At 38.5% G+C, this 25758-nt stretch overlaps 1 protein-coding gene across 2 annotated transcripts in view; it reads right to left on the bottom strand.

Moving 5' to 3' along the window:
• SGCZ (sarcoglycan zeta) overlaps positions 1-25758 on the bottom strand; it is a 1037264-nt gene that overhangs the window by 834134 nt on the left and 177372 nt on the right. Inside the window, exon 1 of one of the 2 annotated variants that reach the window (XM_032413511.1) lies at positions 19435-19871. The exons of the other annotated variant lie outside the window; for it this stretch is intronic. The gene's annotated coding sequence lies outside the window, so the exon portion shown is untranslated. Of the gene's footprint in view, positions 1-19434; positions 19872-25758 lie in introns of those variants that run through there. 2 annotated transcript variants of the gene reach the window in all.

Genomic DNA, 25758 nt, shown 5'->3' on the forward strand with positions numbered 1-25758 from the left:
TGAATTAGAAATCCTTTATGTACTCTCGTTCAAAGCAAGCAAGTGTTCTAAAATGGAATGTGTGCCTCTTTATTCCATTCACTTCGCCACACATTTTCAATTCAACAAAAGTTTCCCGAGTACCTACTCTGCGCCAGGCACCGTTCTTAGTTTAAGAAACAAAAAGATGAAAGCTGTCTTCACAGAGCTCACACATTTGTTAAGGAGATGGACATGAAAAAGAATTGCATCCACACAAAAACCTGAACATGGATGTTTATAGAAGCTTTATTCTTCATCCTCAAAACCTGGAAGCAGCCAAGATGTCCTTCAGTAGGTGAATGGATAAATAAACTGTGGTACCTCCACACAATGGAATATTACTCAGTGCTAAAAAAAACATTAAATATAAAGCCATGAAAAGACATGGAAGTACTTTAAATGCCTATTACTAAGGGAAAGAAGACAATCTGAAAAGGCTACATAATATATTTCTGACTATGTGGCATTCTGGAAAAGCCAAAACTATGGAGACAGTAAAAAGATCAATGACAGCCAGGGCCTGGGAGGAGGCAGGGATGAATAGTTGGAGCATAGAGGATTTTCAGGGCAGTGAAACTACTCTGTATTATACTATAATAGTGGATATATGTCACTATACACTTGTCCAGACCCATAATGTACAACACTAAGAGTGAACCCTAAGGTAAGGTAAGGAATTTTGGTAAGGTAAGGTAAACTAAGGACTTTGGGCAATAACAACGTGTCAAAGTAGATTTACCAATTTTAACAAATGTATCATTGTGGAGGGGGATGTTGGTAATGGGGAGGCTAGGGGGAGGGGCATATGGGAAGTCTCTGTATGTTCTGCCCAATTTTGCTGTGAATCTAAAATTCTCCAGAGTAAAATCAATTAAAAATAATAATTACAGTATACAGTGGTACATGCAAAACAGTATGACTTGGTGCAAGACTTGGAAGCAACAAAGAAACTGGAAAGAATCCCCAATGGAATGAGCAAACAAGAAATAGTGCATAAAATTATATCTAAGATGGGTTGTGAAGGCTGAATAAGAGTTTTCTTAATACCAAAGTTCTTGTTCTTCCTATAATTACGATTTAATTTCCATCTTCAGATAATAGCACAGTGAAAATATTTCTATCCTAAAATGGGAGCAAGAATAAGGTTTGATTTATAGTTATAATATCCTTAGAGTAATAAAATAAAGATTTTTTTAACAATGATGTGATACTGCTAACCTCATGGTAAAGATTTCATAATTTCAGCATAATGGCTAATAGAGTTTTAGGGATATATTTGTGTCTAAAGCAGTAGATGTTAGCTATCCAAAGCATTTAAAGGAGCTAGAAAAAATAATGAGAAGGGATGTAAAGTCAGAGCAAAAATGGAAGGATCCATATCATCTGACGTAGGTAAAGTCATCAGAACTTCATTAAGTAAAGTACTTATTGAATATGCACTACACACAAAGGACAATTCTAGGCTCCTAGAGTATAGAGACAGAAGCAATTTTCTTTCATTGAAGTCCGTAATATGGTAGAGAGACAATTTACTAAATGATGATAATGTGGTTAAAGACTTTAGCAGAGGTATCCACAAAATCATATGGAGAGACTCTAGCAAAGAAAAGACTAAAGAAAGAGTTAGTTAGCCACTTGGGAAAAAAACAACAACAAAAAAAATCAGACAACTGTGAAGTACAGTTTGAATAAAGGAAACAGAATCTACCAATTCGGCAATGTAGGAGACAAGATCGAATTGTAATTTTAGAGAACATGATATATGGAGACAAATTTTCTAAAGGATCATTCAGAAAAGAAATTCATATTTCATTTTTTTATTATTTTTATTATTTTTAAGATTTTTTATTTGTTTTTTGACAGAGAGAGACAGCAAGAGATGGAGCACAAACAGGGAGAGTGGGAGAGGGAGAAGCAGGCTTCCCGCTGAGCAGGGAGCCCGACACGGGGCTCCATCCCAGGACCCTGGGACCACGACCCAAGCCGAAGGCAGATGCTAAATGACTGAGCCACCCAGACGCCCCTCATATTTCATTTTAGATCAATATACCACATTTCATTTGTTCATGTGGAAATTATCTCAATTGAAACAAACTGCTAGAAAGGTCTATCATAAAGCCAATCTGTATTGAAGTAGTTTTATTCTAGCTAGAAGACTGTGGCTCTTAGTCTTAATGCACGAAGTTACTCATTTAAAAAAAAAAAAAAAGTCTTGGGGCACCTGGGTGGTTCAGTCATTAAGCGTCCGCCTTCTGCTCGGGTCATGATCCCAGGATCCTGGGATCGAGCCCCGCATCGGGCTCCCTGCTCAGCGGGAAGCCTGCTTCTCCCTCTCCCTCTCCCCCTGCTTGTGTTCCCTCTCTCACTGTGTCTCTCTCTGTCAAATAAATAAATAAAATCTTAAAAAAAAAAAAGTCTTACTGCCCAGAATGGCAAATAAGTTCACTATTACATGCCAAACCCAATTAGCTCTTAGATGTTTGGTTGAAGCATTTAGTGTAAAGATCCTAAAGCGTTGTCTAGGCCAGGAGGTAAAGAGTGCCATGCTTGATTAGTGGTATCTGCCACTCATCAGGAAGTAAGGAGTGTTAAATCTCAAACTAATTTCTTAAGAAGCTATTTATTTTGCATTAGGCTAAGATCCCTGGAAACAAAATCCATAATATCAGTGATGGCTAACATTTATCCAGCACTTACAAAGTGTTTCCCCCATAGAAGAGCTTTACATCTATTAATTCATTTAATCCTCACAAGAAACTTGAAAGATGGAAACTAAGCCGCAAGACAGTCAAAGAATGTGTACAAAGTTGGCAGCTAGTGAGGCTTCCGACTCCAGCACTAGACCTGAGAGGAAGAGCTCTTGCTAGCTATACAATTTTGGGGGAGAAAAATATTTCTCTGTCTTTTAAGGGTCTTCTGGCTGGTCTAAGAATTAAATTGGCATGAGACAGATTAATGAGATAAAACAAAAATAATTATGTACCTTCAGGAAATCCACATAAACATGAAAGATTCCAAAGACCACCAGGCAAAATGAGTTGTTTTTTTCATTCTGGACTAAGGAAAAGGGGGAAAGGGTTTGGCACTTCAAAGGGAAAAAAGACAATTTAGAGCAAGAATGGAAAGAGTAAATATTGGTAAACAAATGTTTTTTGGGCCATGCAGAAAAAATGGAGGCATAGAGAAGACTTCGATGAATTAGGCCTTGCTAGGTTCTTCCCCATTCACCACACCTAGTTCATATTACATTATAGTTATCTATGGTGATAGCTCCCTTCTTGGAGCAGGTCCTCTATCTAAATTCTTTTAGGTAGTTATGTGGGTGGCAAAAAGAAAAAAAAAACCTTCTGTTTCTTAAAAATAATCAACCTAAAATAATCCCCCTGCAAAGAGACATATTTTGGGGTGGCAAATTTTGCTCCGCTACACAATAGAGCCTCCCTGTCAACCATCCGTGCTAAATTATTCATAGGACAATGTCAGCTATATCAGTGATGCCCTAAAGACTATATATATTCAAACACTATTCAAATAAACGTTCAACAGGGTTCATGCAGACACAGCAACCTCTCTCAGCCCCTTTACTCTGGAGCCAACCAGAGTTTTCACTGTGCAGTCCTCTAACTGAGTTGCATTTTAGTGCCCACGAAATGTGGGACAGGGAAAGGAGTCTGTGGTTCGGCAGTTTCACAGACTCAAATCCCGATGTCTGTGAATCTGCACAAATAACTTGTCTGAGCTTCAGGGTCCTCATGTCTAAAATGAGAATATATAAAATAGCACATGTTTGCCAGTACTTGGGAGTAATATATCTTATTCTTCAAAGTTCCCTAATTATCTTGCTGAGAGGCATCCTATATCACAATAAGAACCACAAGGGCCAATCCAGCCACAACGCTGGCCTTGGTGGAGAAGGGCTGCAGAGGTGTCTCCAGGGCACACTAGGAGGAAGTACAGTCCGGGTGGGAGCCTTCACCATCACTAGCTAAGAACATGGCTCTCAATGAACACCTAGCACAATGCCTGACATACTGTATATCTTCCAAAATGTTACTTTCTATCACTTCTTATATATCGTTGTATACATGAATAAATAAGTTAGGGCACTATTTTATTATTTTTAAAGATTTATTTATTTATTTGAGAGAGAGAGAGAGAGAGAGAGTGCATGTGAGTGGGGGAGGGGCAGAGAGAGGGGGAGACCAGCAGACTCCCTGCTGAACGAGGAGCCCAATGTGGGGCTCCATCCCAGGACCCTGAGATCATGACCTGAGCCGAAATCAATGCAAAGTTTCTATTTTTAATTATTTAAATATAAAAAAGAGGATTCCATCTGTGACTATTATTTCCCATTTTCAATTTATTTTCAATTTCCATTTCCATTTTCAATTTATTCCTTTTACATTCTATTTTGCAGGAAATGCATAGTTTGGATGAACAGGGACAAGAAAAGAAACTGAATGTGTGTGGTATTTTCAGAAGAGGACCATATGAATCCTACAGTTCTATAATGTTGTCTTTGGGGTTATGATATATTTAAATATGGTAGATCTTATCCATTTCTTAATGCGTATCTATGCTTGTGAACACCAAATTACTCAATGTAGTGCTGATACGTTTGGGAGAAAAATTATTATTCATTTAAATATTCTTGAGTTGTACTTTTTAAGAAAAGATTTATTTATTTATTTGAGAGAGGGAACGTGAGCAGGGGAAAGGATGGAGGGAGAGGGAGAGAATCTCAAGCAGACTTTCTGCTGAGCACAAAGCCCAGCACAGGGCTCAATTTCATGATTCTGATTTCATGACCTGAGCTGAAATCAGGAGTCAGATGCTTAACCAACTGAGCCATTCAGGCACCCCAAATGGTAATTTTTAAAAGCAATTTCTTTTAAATAGGCTCCATGCCCAATGCAGGGCTTGAACTCACAACCCTGAGATCAAGACCTGAGATCAAGAGTTGCATGCTCTATCGACTGAGCCACCCAGGTGCTCCCTTTTTAAAGTAATTTTTAAGCCATATAAGAAACTTTCATAAAATATACATAAATATAAACTTTTGAAGCTTTTTAAAAGATAAAGACATTTGTTGAAATAGTTTATAAGAATCATGTATGAAGGTAAAATATACACACGGAAATAAATAACATGACTCTGTTTAGTGAAATTATGGCTCATTCCTGTGAGTAAAAACTGAGAAAAATCATTAAGAGTAAAAGACCCTCTCTTTCCTTAAAAACTCTCATACTGACTATGGCTTTGCATTCTGCATAAATCCTTGACTTACTAAGTACTCCTGAGATTTAGGTCATTCACTAAGATGTGATTATTTAAAATCATTTTTATACAAAGTATTGATTAATTGATATGGCCTTCTGTGTAATTTCATCTTAGCATGCTTCTGGATTATAGAAATTATCTTAAGATATTAGGTTTGTATTTATGATAGAACTCTCTTAATCATCATTATAATCATGAATTATGTTCACTAATATTAGTTTCTTCATCTATGGCAAGTAATCAAGAGCATAAATGGGCTTTGGAATCAGAAAGTTTGTATGTGAGGTGGGGTACTAGTGTGTGATTTACCAGTCCCTTACTTTGAATGCAGGAGGGTTGTATGCTATTTATTATGCAATATTTCAGTTAAAGGAATAACCATTATATATCTTTCAAAGCATGATTTTCAATGGCTTCATAGGTTTTTTAACATTTGTACACACTATAAATTGTTTTATAAAAGGCCAATTAAAGACATTTTTTCCGAATCTTCCTATGTAAATCAATAACCTATATTTTTGCATGAATTTTCATTTCCTCGTACTACGTTATTCACACTGGAAATTTTCCTCCATTGTGCATAGCATTTTTGAGAATACTGATGTATCTCATCACACTTGTCACACAACACAGTGCTCTTACCTGCACTACAACAGACCCTATTTCCCTAAAGTCTCACCAACAGGGGCAATGACCATATATATTTTTTTTAATTTAACAACTTTCTAGAGAAAATACTATCTTTTTTTAAGTTTATATTTCTTTCGGTACCAGGAATTTGAATACTATTCACATGCTTATATCCATTTTCCATATATCTGTGTATTGCATGTCGTAGTTAGACTTAAGGGCTAAAGTGCCACTAACCGGGGGGCCTGGGTGGCTCAGTTGGTTACGCATCTGCCTTTGGCTTGGGTCATGATCCAGGGGTCCTGGGATAGAGCCCCAAGTGGGGCTCCCTGCTCAGTGGGGAGTCTGCTTCTCCCTGCTCATGTTCTCACTCTCTCTCTCTCAAATGAATAAATAAAAAATCTTAAAAAAAATAAAGTGCCCCTTATTGTCCACGCTATAAATTTCAGTAGTTTTTAATTCTATTTGGCACACTATTTACTTAAAGTAGCAGGCTAGTTCTCCATTATAACTTATACTTCATATGTTTGATATATTTAATTTGCAAAAGAAAGTAAATAACCAGCAAGCATTCTGAAAATGCAAATTTAATATCAAATAAATAAAGGGATTATTTAATTTCAGCTTATATAGGAGTTATTATACAAAACCATGAAATAGCAAATTCATTACTGAAGTGGCTACATGGAGAGATCCAACTGTAGTCAACAGATATTTAAATACAAATGGTTCTAAGAAAACAGCAGTTTTAGCTGTAGTTTTTTTTTTTCCTTTGCTGAAAGTCTATGCATTCCTCCTACCCTCTAATAAAATAGTTTTTGGTGTGAAACTCTTTACACACATGTCTAAATATAAACTTCGATTTAATAAACTTCTGAGAAATACTACATATGACATAATAAAATGCTTTTGGGTAGTACAGCATTTTCTCCCTCCCCACATCAAACAAGAATGCAGTTTTTGCTCAGTCAAACCCAGGTCTCCCCTGTAAGAGGAAAGAGGGAAGGTGATTTTGTTTTACATCAGGGCAGACATTGTCTGTTTCATGAGTTCTTCAACTGCAGTGCCCTCTACTTCCATAATGAAAGTCATTGGCAGTTTCTCAAAAGGCATATTAGTACTTCCTGACTAGATGCTTTGTTATTTTTGCTCCTTTCCTTAATCAGTTAACCCTTCACCACACAGAACAACTGGTGTGGTAACACACTCTGTCTAGAATGAGCGCATGGAATGTTTTACCAGAGCTTCTCCAACCATCAGTTGGGAGTCTTAGGAGTTCCTCATATTAAAGAAGACAATGGTATTGTTTTGATTTTATTTTTTTAAAATCAGTAAATAAACTAACCATACATTTGTTTTCTCTTTCAGCAGAACAGCATGAAAGCTGCCCAATGTATCTTAAAGGAGATTAGAAAACTCAGTCACCAAGGAAAACAAAAGCAAAAATGAACTACTGGGACTTCATCAAGATAAAAACCTTCTGCACAGCGAAGGAAACAATCAACAAAACTAAGACAACCTATGGAATGGGAGAAGATATTTGCAAATGACATATCTGATAAAGGGTGAGTATCCAAAAATCTATAAAGAGCTTATCAAACTCAACACCCATAAAACAAATAGTCCAGTTAAGAAATGGGCAGAAGACAGGAATAAACACTTTTCCAAAGAAGACATCCAGATGGCTAACAGACACATGAAAAGATGCTCAACATCATTCATCATCAGGGAAATACAAATCAAAACCATGATGAGATACTGCCTCATACCTGTCAGAATTGCTAAAATTAACAACAAAAAAAACAACCGGTGTTGGCGAGGATGCGGAGAAAGGGAAACCTTCTTCTTACACTGTTGGTGGGAATGCAAACTGGTGCAGCCACTCTGGAAAACAGCATGGATGTTCTTCAGAAAGTTAAAAATAGAGCTACCCTATGATCCAGGCACTGCACTACTAGGTGTTTACCCAAAGAATACAAAAAAACAGATATGAAGGGGGACATGTACTCTGATGTTTATAGCAGTGTTATCAACAATAGCCAAACTATGGAGAAAACCCAAATGTCCATCTGCTGATGAATGCATAAAGATGTGGTATATATATACAATGGAATATTACTCAGCCATCAAAAAACAGAAATCTTGCCATTTGCAATGACATGGATGGAGCCAGAGTGTACTCTGCTACGTGAAGTAAGTTAGTCAGAGAAAGACAAATATTATATGATCTCACTCATATGGGGAGTTTAAGAAAGAAAATAGAAGAACATATGGAAAGGTGGCGGTGGGGGGAAGGAGAGAGGGAAACAAACAATAAGACACTCTTAACAATAGAGAACAAATGAGGGTTGGTGGAGGGTGGTGGGTGGAGGGAGGGGTTAGATGGGGGATGGGTATTAAGGAAGGCACTTGTGATGAGCACTGGGTGGTGTATGAAAGTGATGAACCACTGAATTCTACTCCAGTAACCAATATGGCACTGTATGTTAACTAAAATTTAAATTAAAAAAAAGGAAACTCAGTCACAAAGTGTGCTTAATATTGACTAACTTTCTTGGTGGTTTTGACCCTGATATAATTTTAAATTACTTTTAATATTGGTTAAATTTATGTTTGAATGTTATAAATTTATGCTTGTCCATTTAAAATGGACCAGCATATAGAGAAATCACATCAAACAATATGGCGAGTTGTCTTTGAATATATATTTAAATAAATCAGACTTTTCTTACATGATTACTCTGTGATTAGGGACACCTGGGTGGCTCAGTCAGTAAGCATCTGCCTTTGGCTCAGGTCATGATCCCAGGGTCCTGGGATCGAGCCCTGCGTTGAGCCCTGTGTGGAGCCTGCTTCTCCCTCTCCCTCTGCATGCCATTCCCACTGCTTGTGTGCTCTCTTTCTCTCTCTAATAAATAAAATAAATAAAATCTTAAAAAAATACAATAAATAAATAGCATGTTACTTGTTAAAAACAAGTAAAGGTGGAGAAACATTTTTCTTAATATTTTCAGAAGTTATTAAAATAGTAAAAAATGAAATTAAAATACAAATTAAAAAATATAATGAGCTTTCTGATATTATAAAATAATTTGTTAGAAAAATAATTTCTTAAGCATATAATATATAAGGATAAGGGAGCTGTTTTTTAATTAAAATAATTATGAGATTGTATTTTATAGTAAAATAAGTTTGTAAGTCAAAAAATTTAGAAAATGCTGGTTTCAATAAACCATGGCTCTCATTTGTGTTGTAAGTGGCAGGACTGTCTTGTGAAAGCCAAACACATTGCTTTGGTTTAAACTGAAATGGGAGAATCAGCAGCTTTGCCTTGGGCTGTGCAACCCTTCTCCGACTTGCTCTCACAGGGTTCTCTGTGGAAAACGATTTGAAAACCACTGGCAACCTTCTTCCCCTTCATTGTAAGCACACTCCAGACAAGCTCTGCCCACCCACCAACACTTCTCCGCAAATCGAAGCTTCACTGCCATCTCTGGACTTCATGTAATGTAGATGCTGATTTACCTATGGACAAAACTTTTATGTATATAAAAGTATATATATATACACATAAAAGTTTTTACGTATTACATATATATATATATATAACATGTCTCGTTAATATATGTAAATAAATATTATATATGTAATATGTACAGCAACCGTGCTATATTGAATAATCCAAAATATCATGGGTTACAAAACCAAACACTCAGCTTAAAATTATTTTTTGCTTGCCACATGTTCATGTGGCAGTGGTACACTGTTCAACCTGGTTCTCTGTCAATTAAACCCTTCTAGTTCTGCCCACTCTTATTAGTCAGTTAGAAAAATTCACTTTACATTTGGGTTCATTAGTTTATTAAGTGCCCCACTGGGAAAGTTGAAACTCTTTGGCGGGCATATGTAGTTTCCTGCAATACTCTTAATATGGTCTGCCTTTACTTTTCAGTGAAAATACTTCACTTTAGAGTAGATGAAATTATTTTTTCCCCAAAAAACACATAAGGTATGAGGAGTGATTATTAAAAACATGGTAAAATTTCAGAGATTTCTGAAAATCTATGGTGGATTAAGATGTTTTTATTAGGATTGAGTTTAAGACAGATGAATACTCATAATTGTGTTCAATTAAAAGTGTACATTGAGAATTCGCTGAATGGAATTATTCAGCTCAGTGTTGTGAGAATTGCAAAAATGGTTAAGATTAGGATTAATTAGGAGTTAATTGGTCTTCATGTGTTCTGATGTATGATGGATAGAGTTAGGAAGACTTATCTCCTACCAAGAGCACAGCTAGAATGGAGACCAGAGATGCTACAGGTAGTTTGTGAAGGTAATTTATTATAGTAAATAATAATGACTATAGTATTGTGAATATAGAATGATATAGTAGCACATTAGAATGATTTTGGTTTTTTATATATGTTTAGAACTACAGAAAGTAAAGTGCAACAAAATCTCCTTGGTTCCTAATTGCTGGATTTAATCAAGACGTTGGGTATACACTTTGGATATGAGATATAGATATCAGCACATGGGAAGTGCCATGAGTTGTTTTTTTTTTTAAAGACTTTATTTATTTGTCAGAGACAGAGAGAGTGAGCACAAGTTGGGGGAAGGGCAGAGGGAGAGGAACAAGCAGACTCCCTACTGAGCAGACTCCCCACTCCCCAGTGCAGGGCTCCATCTCAGGACCTGGGGATCATGACCTGAGCAGAAGGTGGACACTTAACTGAGCCACCCATGCATCCTGCCATGAGGTTTTATATTTCTTTATTGACATGATTACTAGACACAGTATTTGGGTTAGCAAGCATTGCAAAATACCTAACTGGTGGAAGAAATACACACAGAAAGAAATTCTTGCCATTCAAGGCTGGATGTGTATTGAATATTATTTTAGAAAGACAAACAATAGAAGAGACATGGTATAATGTAGATAGTCCGGAGGATCAGATTCCCTTTGTAGACCTGATGGCAACTGAACTGGGCCTTAAAATGACAGGATGAGTAACAAGGACTTTGGCTTGTATGTATGTCTTATGGAAAGAAAAATAATGTTCTATAGATAAGTATAAGGGCAAATGTATTCGGCTTCAGAGTTCATTATATTTTTAGACCTGAATTAAAACATGTTTGTATACATGTAGCTTAATTGCTAACATTCAATTCTTTTTCCTTGGGGCTGAGCCACAGTAGTTTGGGTTTCAGATTGAGGTAACTTTAGTAGGTCAGTATTGAAGTAATTCTGAGATGTGATGTTTGCACTTATCACTTATTATTAATTATTTATGCTTGCAAAGCACTTTTGTTTATGTTTACATGCCTGTCTTACACATATGGAACAATGTGACTACATTGATCTGCAACCTGGTGTTCTGTTACTCTGACAAAACAGATGTTCTGATCAGAGTTGAAGCCTACTTCCATCAGCCAAATTGATTGCAAGTGACATCTGACAAAGTGGCTCATCAGAGCCGTAGTCAGTTCCCTTCTGTAAAACAAGACAGACCCTCACTGGCCAAGTGGAGACCAAGTTAGAAGAAAAGGATCAAGAACATTCTCCACCACGCTGTTTAATGAGAGGAACTAACATCCAGAGACTGGCCAGTAGATTTTTCCATTCAAATATATGTCCTAACATGAATGCAAAAGATGCCATAGTCTCTAACATCCATTTATACATTAATATTATATAGACTATATTCTATTAAATTATGTTGTTAGTACACTAATTTACATGTAATGATTTCTATTTTGGCTATGTGCTTTCATATTGATTTTCATTCTACAGTGAAGAACATTTTTAATACTCTTGTGCACACTTTAAAAAAAAATAATGCAATGGAATTTTACTTTCCTATTAAAGAATCTAACATCTTGCATGTTTAATACTTTTTACACATACCATATATCATTACAGAATGTGTAAGTGCTAGATAAACCAGTATTTGAGATATTAGTAAAATAAAAATATTAGCTTAAAAAATAAATCAAACATCAAACTAATGTACATTCAGGTTAATTTCCAAAATCATTTTTTCATTAAATAAATGAATTATTTACTTGTATCAATATCAGCTTATGGATTCCTAACTTACTCAATGAGTTATAACCTATTATTAGTGTTGTTTATTTTGATGTTAAAATTGTCCCAGAGTTGACCAGTGAAGCCTCTTCAAGCCTGTTCCACCTCTTTCTGTGATTGAGTGCCATTTGTAATGTGTTGCAAAGTCAAGAAACATGATACATTTTTAAGATAGTAACTCATTGACATTCAGTTAAGAGGTTCTCAATCTTGGCAGTCTAATAGGTTTGATAGTCTTATAGATGATTTCTTCTAAGACTGGACTGCTTACAGCTGCTTTCTTCACCTTCAAACCCTTCTTAACCTGCAGGGATTCAACGACCTCTTCAGAAGCATCCAAGTGAAAAGTGAACGACTCACCAACCAGGTCAAAAGTATGGAAAAAAGTGACACACAGGACCAAAAATGGGGAAGGGACATGGGAAGGAGGCCAAAAAGGGCAAGAAAAAAAAATATACATATATTGAACTGGGTCTTAAATTTATTTATTTATTTATTTATTTATTTATACACACACACACACACACACACATATATATATATATATATGTTTGGCTATACACACACACACATATATATGTATATGTTTGGCTTCTTTCACTCAATATAAGCTATTAAGATTTTGTTGCTATTTCTTTGTAATTTGTTCTTTTTTATTGTTGTGTAGTATGAATACCACAGCTTTTAATTAGCCATTCCCTAACCATATAGGTTATTTCAATTTGAGGTCTATTATGAATGATGCTATGGACATTCTTATTTGCATTTTTTGTGGACATATACATTTGTTTCTTTCTACTACATACCTAGAATTGGAGTTGTTGGGGCATAGGGTAGGTGTATATTAAGCTTTAGGAGATACCGACAAATAGTTTTCCAAAGTAATGGTACTAGTGCTAGTGATATGTGAGAGGTTCATTGCTCCATCGTCTTATCAACCCTTGCTATTGTCATTCTTTATAATTTTAGCTATCATGATGAATGTAAGCAATATCTCCTTGTAGTATTAATTTCTTTTCTTTAAAGATTTTGTTTATTTCGGGGGGGGAGAGAGAGAGAGCATGAGCAGGGGGAGGGGCAGAGAGAGAGGGAGAGAGAAACCCAAGCAGACTCTGTGCCGATCATGGAGCCTGACGTGGGGCTTCATCCCACGACCCTGAGATCATGATCTGAGCCTCAGATGCCCAACTGACAGAGCCACCCAAGGGCCCCTCATTGTGGTTTTAATTTCTATATCTTCTTTGGTATTAACATTTTTTAAAATGCTCCCTGGGTGACTATAACGTGCATCCAGATTTGAAACCACTGTCTTAACCACTGTAGCTTGGAACTGAAGAACTGCCCCTGAGCTGGAAGGATCGGAAGTATTAGGAAGCTGGGAGGAGACAGTCTACCATGAGCCTGGGCTGCTGCAGTGGAAAACAGGAAGGGTTCATGAGAGATGAGGCAGTCAAGAAACAGAGGTCAGGACCTATTTGAACATGGAAGTCACTAATGTTAATGTCAAAATGTGGGTGGTGAGAGAGACAATCTGAGCCATAATTTAGAGTGTTCAAATTTGAGAGAGGGATAGTTTAAGCTGGGTTGTTTTATCCCTACGAGTTCATCAAGATTTCATCATGAGGAAGGGAGAAAGATCCACAGCAACAGGTTTTAACATTTGGAGCAGGGACACCTGCTCTCACCTTCCTTTACTTAGGAAAAAGAGGAGTTGAAGAAAAATCCTCCATTCATGAAGGCTTCATGGAGAGTGATTTCCTAAGTAGACATGCAGGCTTCAGTGAATTCAAGACTATAAAAACAGGTGATAGGGGCATTTGCTAAAAGCAGGATAGAAATTGCACATAGCAGTGGGAAGCAAGTCGGAGGGGTGGTGGGTGGGCTGAGTCACATACACAGACAGCACAGATCTGGATGTCCCAACTGGGGGAGATTACAGGAGACCTTTGAGCATCTACTAGTGCCATGGACAGTGGTGGGATGCACTGTGTTTCGGACTGGTCCCGATGGTTTCCTTGAGAGTTTCTGATTCCAGTTTTTTGTTCCCTGAGACTTTCCTTTCTACACTGTGTGGAGGTGTGTGGAGCTGCTCCCCAACTCTCATGGGGGGTATGACAGAGATTTGGGGCAGAGTTTCCTTGAGGGGAAAAAAAAAAGATTTTCTGATCTAATAAATTTTGAAAATGATATATGCCTACAAATTACATTATTACCTATTCTTTGAGAAGTCATGTGGTTAAAAAACAATCCAATTTTAATTTTGCTTAACCCAATGTTTTCCAAGATCTCTGATTACAAAGCATGTTGAGGGATAATGGTATCCACTGAACCATGTATGGAAAACATCACCCCCAACATATTTATTCTTGTTGTTAAGAAATTATCTAGCTGGTACACTTCTCTACATCACTCTAACCCACATAACTAAGTTTCCTTGACCCCACTATAGGCTCAGTCCCTACAAATCCAACAGAGGAAAATCTAAGGAACACGACTTCAAAATCCAATCTACCTTAGCAGTAACTACATCTGTATTCTAACTCAGGTTTGGTAACGGAGCTCCCACCTGGTGCCTGTGATTGTGTCTAATTCATAAAATTACAAATGTTTTCTCTTCCCTATTTAAGCCTTGCTTGGACAGCAGGTCTCATATTCTAGCCCATCTAAGCTTCACACCCTGTCATGTTCACCAGCCCTTCCTGGAACTGGAGCCATGAACTCCATAAGCATGACAGGAATTTCGTTTTCTTACTGCCTCTGTAATAATTGTGAATTTCCTAGTTATTTTTTTTTGCCTGACACATAGTCACTTATTTATCTTTTGCCTTGTAGAGAATCTCCATTCTCTTCTTATATCCCTTTCTGCCAGGCTGGTTTTCCTATCATCTTCTGTAGCTGATTTCACATATGAGTACTTGTTTCCACGGTGTATCTGTCTGGTCTATATTGTCACATGCTGACCTACACCATTGGTCCTGAACATCCAACTGGAAAGACAGCTCACTACTTATATCCATCATTACAGCCACAGATAACTAAGAGCAGGCCAATGAGAGTAACTAAGGGGAAAAAGTTTAACGCCATTTTGAGTTTAAGGAAATTTAACCATAGAAAAGAAAGTTGAAGTGGCAAATTTGGTTTTACCTTTTTTACTCTTTCTTTCTTTTTATCAATGAAGACGTCAAAGAACTCATTTCTTGTTAGTTTTTTGTTTTGTTTTGTTTTGTTTTGTTTTTATGTTATGTTAGTCACCATACGTCATTAGTTTTTGATGTGGTGATCCAAGATTCATTGTTTTTGTACAACACCCAGTGCTCCATGCAGTACGTGCCCTCCTTAATACCCATCACCGGGCTAACCCATCTCCCCAACCCCCTCCCCTCTAGAACCCTCAGTTTGTTTCTCAGAGTCCAGTCTCTCATGGTTCATCTCTCCCTCCGATTCCCCCCCTTCATTTTTCCCTTCCTTCTCTTAATGTCTTCCATGCTATTCCTTATGTTCCACAAATAAGTGAAACCATATGATAATTGACTTTCTCTGCTTGACTTATTTCACTTAGCATAATCTCCTCCAGTCCCATCCATGTTGATGTAAAAGTTGGGTATTCATCCTTTCTGATGGCTGAGTAATAGTCCATTGTATATGTGGACCACATCTTCTTTATCCATTCATCTGTTGAAGGGCATCTCGGCCCTTTCCACAGTTTAGCTATTGCGGACATTGCTGCTATGAACACTGGGGTGCATATGGCCCTTCTTTTCACTACGTCTGTGTCTTTGGGGTAAATACCCAGTACTGCAATTGCTGGGTCATAGATTAGCTCTATTTTTAATTTTTTGAGGAACCTCCACACTGTTTTCCAGAGTGGCTGTACCAACTTGCATTCCCACCAACAGTGTAAGAGGATTCCCCTTTCTCCACAACCTCTCCAACATTTGTTGTTTCTTGCCTTGTTGTTTTTTGCCATTCTAACTGGTGTAAGGTGGTATCTCAGTGTGGTTTTGATTTGAATTTCCCTGATGGCTAATGATGAACATTTTTTCATGTGTCTGTTAGCCATTTTTCAAAGTGCTGGAACAAACAATCTTAAAATTTGTATGGAATCAGAAAAGACCCTGAATCGCCAAGGAAATGTTGAAAAAGAAAAACAAAGCTGGGGGCATCATGTTGCCCAATTTCAAGAGAACTCATTTCTTAAGAAATGTTTCACTGTCACATAGGTTTCTGTTCTCATTGATATTTACCTGGATCACCTTCATTCAGTTTGGATATTTCTGAGCAGAAATTCTGAAGAAAGCATTTCTTACCATCTATACATATGCTTATTATGAGTTTGACATAAACCAGCATGTCATGCTGCTCCACGAATGTCAGATTTCTGACACCCAGACCCAAAGGTTCCAATTCTTAAGTCATGACTGCCTAATCTTCCCTGACAAAATTGAAAGCAAGAAAGACATTTTGCAGCTAAGGTATGAAATTAATGTGATGTATTTGACCTTTGCAAAGTAGATGTGATATGACGAGGCTAAGACTTAGCAATGCTTCAGAACCTAGTACCTTGGCAATAACTAAGCAAAATGATATTCCCCTCCATTCTCCAGATATTGATAAGTATGTGTAAGAGAATATCTAACTCTTGTTCCTAATGAAATTATACGTAAATACCAAATAATGGTAACATCTATTTTCAAAATCACCTCAACATTAATCAAAATATTTTAAAAAATAATCACCCAACTTTTTATTTCTCTTAGCTCTTTTCTTATGTTAACTTGTATAGGTCAGTTCAGCTCAGCCCCAGCCTTATTCACTTGGTCTTAATCTCCACTTTTTTTTCCTTTTTTTTTTAAAGATAGATTTATTTATTTATTTATTTATTTATTTATTTACTTACTTACTTGTGAGAGAGAGAGAGAAAGCACGAGTGGGGGAGGGGCCAGAGGGAGAGGGAGAGAATTCCAAGCAGACTCCCTGCTCAGCACAAAGCCTGACATGGGGTTTGATTCCACGACCCAGAGATCATGACCTAGCCAAAACTAAAAATCTGATGCTTAACTGACAGAGCCACCCAGGCACCCCCTCAATTTCCATTTAAATACGCACTGGCCTCCACCTCTCAGGCAGCATGCAGTTAGGAGGCTACCCATAGCTTATATGCCAGTGTGCCTTCTATTCTCCCCTCCACACTGTACAAGTAAGGTACCCAGAAATCACTAAATCCTGGAATTCTGCAAAAAAAGACTACCTTTCCTTTCCATGGGAAGACTGATTTACCTATTTGCTCCTCTTGTCCCATGTCTTGGCTGGGAAGAGGCTGTAGGATAAAATAGTTTCATACTTGGATATATTAGCTCTGCTTTTTCCTAGGTAGGTAACCTTTGCAAAATTATTTTAATTCTGTAAGACTCAATTTTGCAAAGGCTCCAAACCTAGTTTGTCTATGATCATACCACTTCTCTGCTTATAATCCTTGAGTAGCTCCCCATTATCTGTAGGACCGAGTCCATTCCTTGTGGTAGAGCATTCAGGGCTCTTCATAATATGGTTCTCATCTTTAAAACCCACACTTATGCACTAGTTAGGCCCAATCACTCACTGCCAATGATTTGCTGGGCAACCTTGGACAAATTCCTGGCCTCTCTGTGCTCTACTTTCCACAACCATAAAATACATATTGTGATAATACATACTTTATATGAATGTTAAAATCAATATAATGTCTGACTCACATAAATTTTCAAGAAATGATAGTTACTAGTATTATTAATTGTTTTTATTATTTTGGCTACCCTTTCTTGTTCAAAATATTCCTCTAGACATACATAAGGGGAAAATTTCAGTTTCTACAATACAGACACAGATAATGCATGACTGTAAAGAAATTTCAGAAGACACATGAAACTAGTTCTGGGAACATGGCACAGCGAGTGGCAGCATTACTGGTTTACATGGATGTGATCCATGTCCAGACAATGGCATGGCCCTAATGAGATTGAGAATGTCAGGGCCTGGGAGTGCCTTTACCCAAGGCTCCTTGGACCATATAGATTTGTCACTTGTGCAGGGCTGCTGGTTGCTACCACCAACCAATGAGGGTCATGAGGGAGACCTTGAGAAGCAGTGCTTGCTCAGCAGTCTAACCTCAATCACATCCTTGTGTTGCTCAATAAAGCTATGGAGCAGAACAGATCACCGTCCTTGAGCGGCAGGCCTATCCACAAACCCAGCCCTTGGAAAATACCTTGGAAATACCCTGGTAAGCCTTCATTGCTCCATCTGCCCGAAAGGCCCAATTCCCTTGACCTGTCCTTTTTACCAAAATCCCTGTTTTCCTTAATTTTCCCAATAACTAAACTAAATCTTACACTTCAGTGAAATATACCAATGGTAAAACTGGATAAAAGTATTTAGTGGTAAGATGCCCTCCTACTGTTCATTTTTAAACCTGGTTAGAAAATGCATGTAAGCAGTTCTTTGTCCCTGGACAATTCAATTTCTGAAGGCCTTGGTCCAGAATGCCTCTGTGTGTGTGTGTGTGTGTGTGTGTGTGTGTGTGTGAAAAAAGCCCTCACTCCTACCTTTTACCCCCACCTCAGATCAAGTATTGCTGTTTAATAACACTACTCTCAGGTATCTTGACTTCCAGAGCCTCGGATCTAAGTATCCTTCAGAGCTTTCAGCTGTGGGCACACAGCTTACATAGGAAAATATGAACAGATCTGAAAAGAACGTGCTATTATTTTCCTGTTCTGTTGTGAATGTTAATTAGGAACAAAAATCTCTTTTTCCTTGTGCCTCCCATTATACTTTCTGTGACTTCAAAACAGGAACTCTACTTTGACATCCAGACACAATGCCAGGTCCATTGTAAGACGAGTGATAAAGTCATTATTTAATGAGTAAAGAGATGTATAGGTGAATGAATGGATGCTGTTTTCCTAAGTCTTCTTTCCCTTAAGGTGCATGAAAAAAACCGAACATTAAAAATAATAGTGTCTAAATCTAGATAGGATATGCCTCATTTCTTTCTTTGTAATTGTATCTTGATTTAAACCTTTTTTTTTCCCCCTCTCTTCTAAATAAAGTTCTCTGTCATATTCAAAGCTGGCTAAAGGAGATTTTGCCAAACTCAGGGTATATGCAGGTTTAATGTGAGCTAAAACGTCAATATTCATACCGCTCCACCTCATTAAATCCACCTTCCTAGTAACTTGGACTGAGTAAAATTTATTTTTTTTGAAGTCCCGAAATTGTGCTCGTGTCAGCAATGCAGCACCTGTTAGTCATCCTGGACCCAGTTCACCTTTTCGAAGCTACTGCTCAGCGTTCTGACAGGCAAGGTTTATGACAGGCAAGCTGAAGGTGAGGGGGAGGGATGTACAAACAGCGGCAGACAGCCGAGCACTCACCTCTGCCAGATTGCGTGGGCGAGGCTCCGAATGCGTGAGGTCACACTGTCAGCGGCCATGATGGGAGAGTGGGCTGCCGTGCCCTTAATTGGGTGCACATGCTTTGGCACCACCGGGCCCTGATTAGCACGGTGCGGGCCGATTGGCACTAGCCTGGAGCACAGCACTTTCAGGGGCAGAGCATATGGGAAGTGCAGATGTTCAAAGGGTGGCTTCACCCCACGTGCAGCCAGCAACCCTCCTTGAAGAATGATCGTATCCTATCTTAAGTAAGTACATGCAGAAAGGATCTGCATAAAAGGGCTCTCTGATAATTTCCTATTCAGAGACTCCCCACTTGGTCCTCCTATCAGGCACTCTGACTTTAAAATATGTGTCCTTGACGGGGCACCTGGGTGGCTCAGTCGTTAAGCGTCTGCCTTCGGCTCAGGCCATGATCCCAGCGTCCTGGGATGGAGCCCCACGTTGGGCTCCCTGCTTAGCGGGAAGCCTGCTTCTCCCTCTCTCACTCCCCCTGCTTGTGTTCCCTCTCTCGCTGTGTCTCTCTCTGTCAAATAAATAAAAATCTTAAAAAAAAAATTAAGAAAAAAAAAAAAAGAGTCAAATAAAATATGTGTCCTTGAAGCACACAAACATTCTTCCCTGTTCTATCACTGAAAGGGAAGAAAGATTATCAATAACACTGCATATCAGAGAAAATCAAAGATTCTCCCACAGCAAGCCAAATGTTACCAGGTCATATAATTTAGCAGTATACAGTATTAGGGTATTATTTATGCATATACTAATTAAACAAGTTTATGAAGCACCTACAATAGGCCAGAAATGTTGAAGGGATAATGGACCGGGGCATGCAGAAAAATGAAGGCCAAAAAAAGAAATTCATTTACTTACAAAGGACACAGTGTAGCATGGTGAAATGTAAATTAGATGACAGCTAAGTAATTAGTCCCAATTCTTCCAATAATTAGCTGTGCTCCCCGGGCCTCAGTTTTCTCACTCAGAGCTAATCATGTTCAACTAAATGATTACAAATGTCCCTTCCAGGCCTAAAATGTTATGAATTTATATCCTTTATCTTCCTTATCATGTAGTTAATTTATTCCTTAATTTATGTCCTTTCGAGAATCTCAGAGCCTACTCTGTTCCAGGCACAGTTCTAGGTGGTGGAGGCACTCTGGCCATAAGACACTTGAGCTTACATTCTGTGTGGCAAGACAAATTTTAACATATAAGTAAGTGCATACACGATATACTTTTAAGGACTCATCAGGACTGTGAAGAAAAGTGACACAAGGAAATAAAAATAGAGAGTACTAGGTAATTAATTTCGTAAGGATGGCCAAAGTAGATGCTTCTATCACATTCTAGTGGGAAGGTACCAAGAATAAACATGAATGCCAATCAATTAACAAGATAGTTTTAGATAGTGATAATTTTTTTAAAGATAAGGAAGTTGATAGTGAATGAAGTAGTGGGGCCATAGGTCATGCCTGGCTTTAAGGCCATCTTGGGGAGTTAGGATCATCATGTCAAGTTCAATGGAAATGACATGACAATTTTATCCTGTAGGAAGCATACTCTGGTGGTTGAGTTTAGAGAATGGATTGCAAAAGGGGATATGGTTAGAAGCAGGGGGACCATAGGTGGTCCTGCAGAAGAGAGACAGCATTGGCTTGCATTGGAGTGATAGCAGTGGAAATGAAGTAAGTTCATGACAGATGGAATGTGAGGGCAGCGAAAGAGAGAACATAAAGGATAATTCCGAATTTTCACTTGAGCAACAAGGAGGATTGAGGTATTATTTACCAAATGGAAGAAGACTTGGGGAGATTAAAATCTGTGAAATAGGATCTGCAGAGGTTGAAATGAGGAGGTGGAGCAGGAAATAGCGTGAGTCGGGACTCTGAGGCAGAAAGAAAACCAGCAGAGTGTGGGTCCATCTGTATATGTAAACTTAATAAAGGGCAGCACAGAAGGCTGAGCAGTGTGGAATACCTATTCGAGATTTTAGCGATTAATTGAAAGGGAAATTAGTCAGTAGGATTGTGTGATTTTTTTTGAGCAGTATACACGTGCTCAGCAGCAGTTATGAGGACAATTGATGGCTTTACCCGTGACTGGACTTTTGTCTCCTGAGTAGAACAGACAGCAACACCAACACAGGAGTGAAGCACGTTTGCAAGGAAGTGGTTGTCATGAGGAGTCATTGGTTGCAATCCTCAAATGGCAATGGGTTGGGCCACACGTCTAATAACTGCCATGTAGCAACGTAGCAGAAGTTCTTTCCTGGGCACAGCTTTTGCCCATGGAGCACAGCCTGTGTCAGAGTCATAACTAAGAGAGCAAAGTACAGGAGTGGAATCATTACACAAACAAAAGAGTGAACAAACAAACTGGAGAGTGAAGGACCAATAACGTTTAAAGGAGAGTAAGTGGTAGAGTCAATGGGTTGGGGGTATCTATGTGCTTGTAGAACTCTAGAAAGAGGATACTAGTGTTTAAAAGAAGGAGGAATGAGAGGCACCTGGTGGCTCAGTCAGTTAAGTGTCCCACTCTTGGTTTCAGCTCAGGTCATGATCTCAGGGTCATGGGATCAAGCCCTGCATCAGGATCTTTGCTCAGTGTGGAGTCGGCTTGTCCCTCTCCCTTAGTTCCTTCTCTCTTTTTCCCCCCCACCACCTCTCTCTATCTCCCTCTCAAATAAATTAAAATATTTTTTTTTTAAATAAAAACAAAAGAAGGAAGAATGAAAGCTGGTTGTGCAACAGTGAAATGCTTGAAATGGTGGAATGGATTCTTCAGAGAATTTAGGAATACTGACCCCTCCTCTCCCTCTTCTCTCTCCTGCTCTCTATCTCTCTCTCTCCAAGACTAGACAGCTGCTCCAAAACATTGACCACCCTCCTTTACCTGAGGTTCCTCATCTCAGGAATCCATGCTGCCCCAAGTTAAAAGTTAAAATTCGCTTTCCCAGCCTCCCTGGAGCATTATGATCTAGAATCTGCCCATCATACTTGCTGGCAGTGTTTGATTTAGAAGCTGGTGACTAGAAGAAACATGTACCCCAAAAATATCCATTCAGAAAATGCGGAAACACACTCCTCCAGCTCCCAGAGGTAAGGGTAGCAGAGATAGCATCTTATGCTCACTTCAGCAGAGCCTGTTGGCTGAGCAGCAGCTGTGTTTCCACTGGAGCAGGTCTTTATGGGGTAATTTGGGCCTTGTTCCAGACTTCAAAGCCTCTAGTCTTGGTTCTTGCACCTTTGTAAAGATTGTGTGTGCAACTAAATATCCTTCGCTATATTCCTTGTCTGCTTAAGCTAGTGGGTTCTAACTGATACAGATATGATACAGTTCCTGGTGATGATAAGCATTTGATCATGGCAGTGGATGAAGGAGGTGAAGCCACCAAGAAAGGGAAAGATCTGGATATCAAATAAATTGAAAACTTTATAAATTATTCACTGGAAAAGTCTGGCAGTGCTTGATACTCAAGTAAATGCATATAAACATCTGGACAACCAAACAAAACTCAGCGAAGAACTCCTTGAGGGTCTCTTTTCCAGCATCATATCTACCACTCAACATACCACACACTGGAAAGGATATCAAAGGCCCTGGTGTCCCTGCCGGGGACACAGTGACACAAAGATGCCTGTGTTTTCCAGTCCTTTCTAGCCCAGGATTTTTTTTTTCAAAGATTTATTTATTTATCTGAGAGAGAGAGAGCACAGTGGGAAGGAACAGAGGGAGACATGGGGCTCGATCTCATGACCCTGAGAGCACGACCTGAGCCAAAACCAAGAGTCTGACGCTCAACCGACTGAGCCACTCAGACAGCTCTCTAGCCCAGGAATTTTAACATAGTATTTACACATACCAGACGTACAAAAAGTCATGGCGAAACAATTATCACCTTAGTTAAGAGCTTTATAATTTTCTACTTGGATGATTTAGCAGCCTCCCATCTATTTTAAGTTTTCCAGATAAAAGCTATCATGCCTCTTCATTTCCAAAGAACATCAGTGAAAACTTATTCTCCTTTATAAGACCAAGACCTGCAAGAACATCTGGAACATAATTCTATCTGTTGAATCTTATTTGCCATTGAAGTTGACAACAAGACATAATAAAAAGGACACAGGTTTTGACTTTACCCAGCTTTATCTTTACTCTCTTGCTTTCAAAGCAACCTTATGCATGCTTCAGTTTTCTGGTATATATAAAAAATAATAATATAGTTTTTACTTTTGAGAGTTAATAATTTGCTTTATGATTTATAATAAATCTTTATTTTTCTCTGATGACTAGTATGTTCCAATGAACAAAAACCATTACTTTGGAAATAGTTGTTTTTATTTTTACCAAGTCTCCATTTTAGGCAAGTCACTTAATATTTCATTCTGAACAAAATAGAGATATTAATATCTAGCTTGAAGGACTGGGTGAGGCTAAGATACAAAAGTAAAGCACCGAGCATAGTGCCCCATAGTGGGCACATAAACATACACAAATCACTCTAGTTCTATTTCTGCAGAATTAGCTAGAAGCTGGGCAGAAGAATCAAGTTGTACATGAGTTAGCAGGACACACACACAAATATGATTAAATAAATGCACCAAACTTTTCTTTTCTTTTTTTTTTAAGATTTACTTATTTATTTGAGAGAGTCAGGGAGAGAGAGCAGAGTGGGGGGTGAACAGGGAGAGGGAGAGAGAGAATCTTAAGCCAACTCCCCACTGAGCACAGAGCGGAATGGGGCTCAATCTCATGACCCAGATATCATGACCCGAGCTTAAATCAAGAGTCTGACACTTGACTGAGCCACCCAGGAGCCCCTGCACCAAACTTTTCTAATTATAATTTTTAAAAATTTATTTATTTATTTATTTGACAGAGAGAGAGAGGTAGAGAGCACAAGCCAGGGGAAGAGGCAAAGGGAGAAGCAAACTCCTCACTGAGCAGGGAGCTCTACACGGGGTTTGATCCAGGAACCCAGTGATCATGACCTTAGCCAAAGGCAGACAGTTAACTGACCGAGCCACCCAGGCGCCCCTCTAATTATAATTTTATATCAACTGTGATTTTGAATAACTACCTAACAATCGGACAGAAGAATCAAGTTGCCACCTAAAAGTGAGCAGGACACACATACATATACAAATACATACATATGATTAAATGTTTATTTTTTTTCATTTATCAGTTATAAGCATCATCTCTAAAATTGCTCTCAACATCCTTTTACAATGATGGGAATAAAGCTCTCATTTTCTTTCCGTCACTTTCCCCAAGTATTTGTAACATATTTTTTCATTTTGCTGAAAACATATACTTTTTTTTTTTTTTGCTGTCCTTGATTCATCCTGATTCATTACTATGACCATGTAAATGTCAATGCTAGCCACGCAGCGCACTAGGATTATATTCCCTCTTAACATTTTTGGGCTTTGCTCGGTTATGCTGGGCATTCATTTGCTCAGGCTACCACAACAAAATGCCACACACTGAGGGACTTAAACAGAATCTATTTCCTCACAGTTAGAGGCTGGGATTCCAGCGTCAAGATGCCAGCAGAGTTGCTTTCTCCCGAGGCCTTGCCTTAGCTTGCAGAGGGCTACCTTCTGGCTGTGTCCTCACACGGCCTTTTCTCTGTGTATGCGTCCTGGTGTCTCCTCCTCTTCTAACAAACACACCAGTCATAGTGGATCAGGGTGCCTCTTGTTAACATAATCACATCTTTAAAGACCATATCTCCAAATACGATCACTTTTTGAAGTCCTGATGGTGGAACTTCAATACATGAATCAGAGGATGGCACAACTGAACCACCACATGCCACATAATAAACCACCTCAACACCTCCCTGGCCTCTAGCAACATTGATTTCTCACTGACATTACAGGTAGGCAATCGGTTGGCTTCAAGTATGTTCTGCATACCTTTTTCATACTGTGATCTAGGCTGAATGGGAAGACCCAATCTGGGACGTGCCATTTCTGAGTAAAAAAATAGGAAATTGAGATGAACTATGTTATTTCATCTAAGGTTTCTGCTTTGATGTGGTGTGTGTCCCCATAGTCTATTGATCAAAGCAAGCTACTTGTAATATACCTCCCTTTGGAGGGAGGACAAGAAGTAAGTATATGTGTACAGTAATACATTCTACCACAAATTTTATTTTTTTCTTAATTATCCCAGTACCTAATGCTAATTTTGCTAACATCTCAGGAGATGTGTTAAATACCTTTAAATACTAACTGGTCAAATTTGTCAATCTACTAATTCCATTTGGTTTTCCCCTGGAGATCTTCCTCCTAA

This window comes from Phoca vitulina, unplaced genomic scaffold (assembly GCF_004348235.1).
Source record: "Phoca vitulina isolate PV1807 unplaced genomic scaffold, GSC_HSeal_1.0 scaffold15, whole genome shotgun sequence".
Taxonomy (NCBI): Eukaryota; Metazoa; Chordata; class Mammalia; order Carnivora; family Phocidae; genus Phoca; species Phoca vitulina.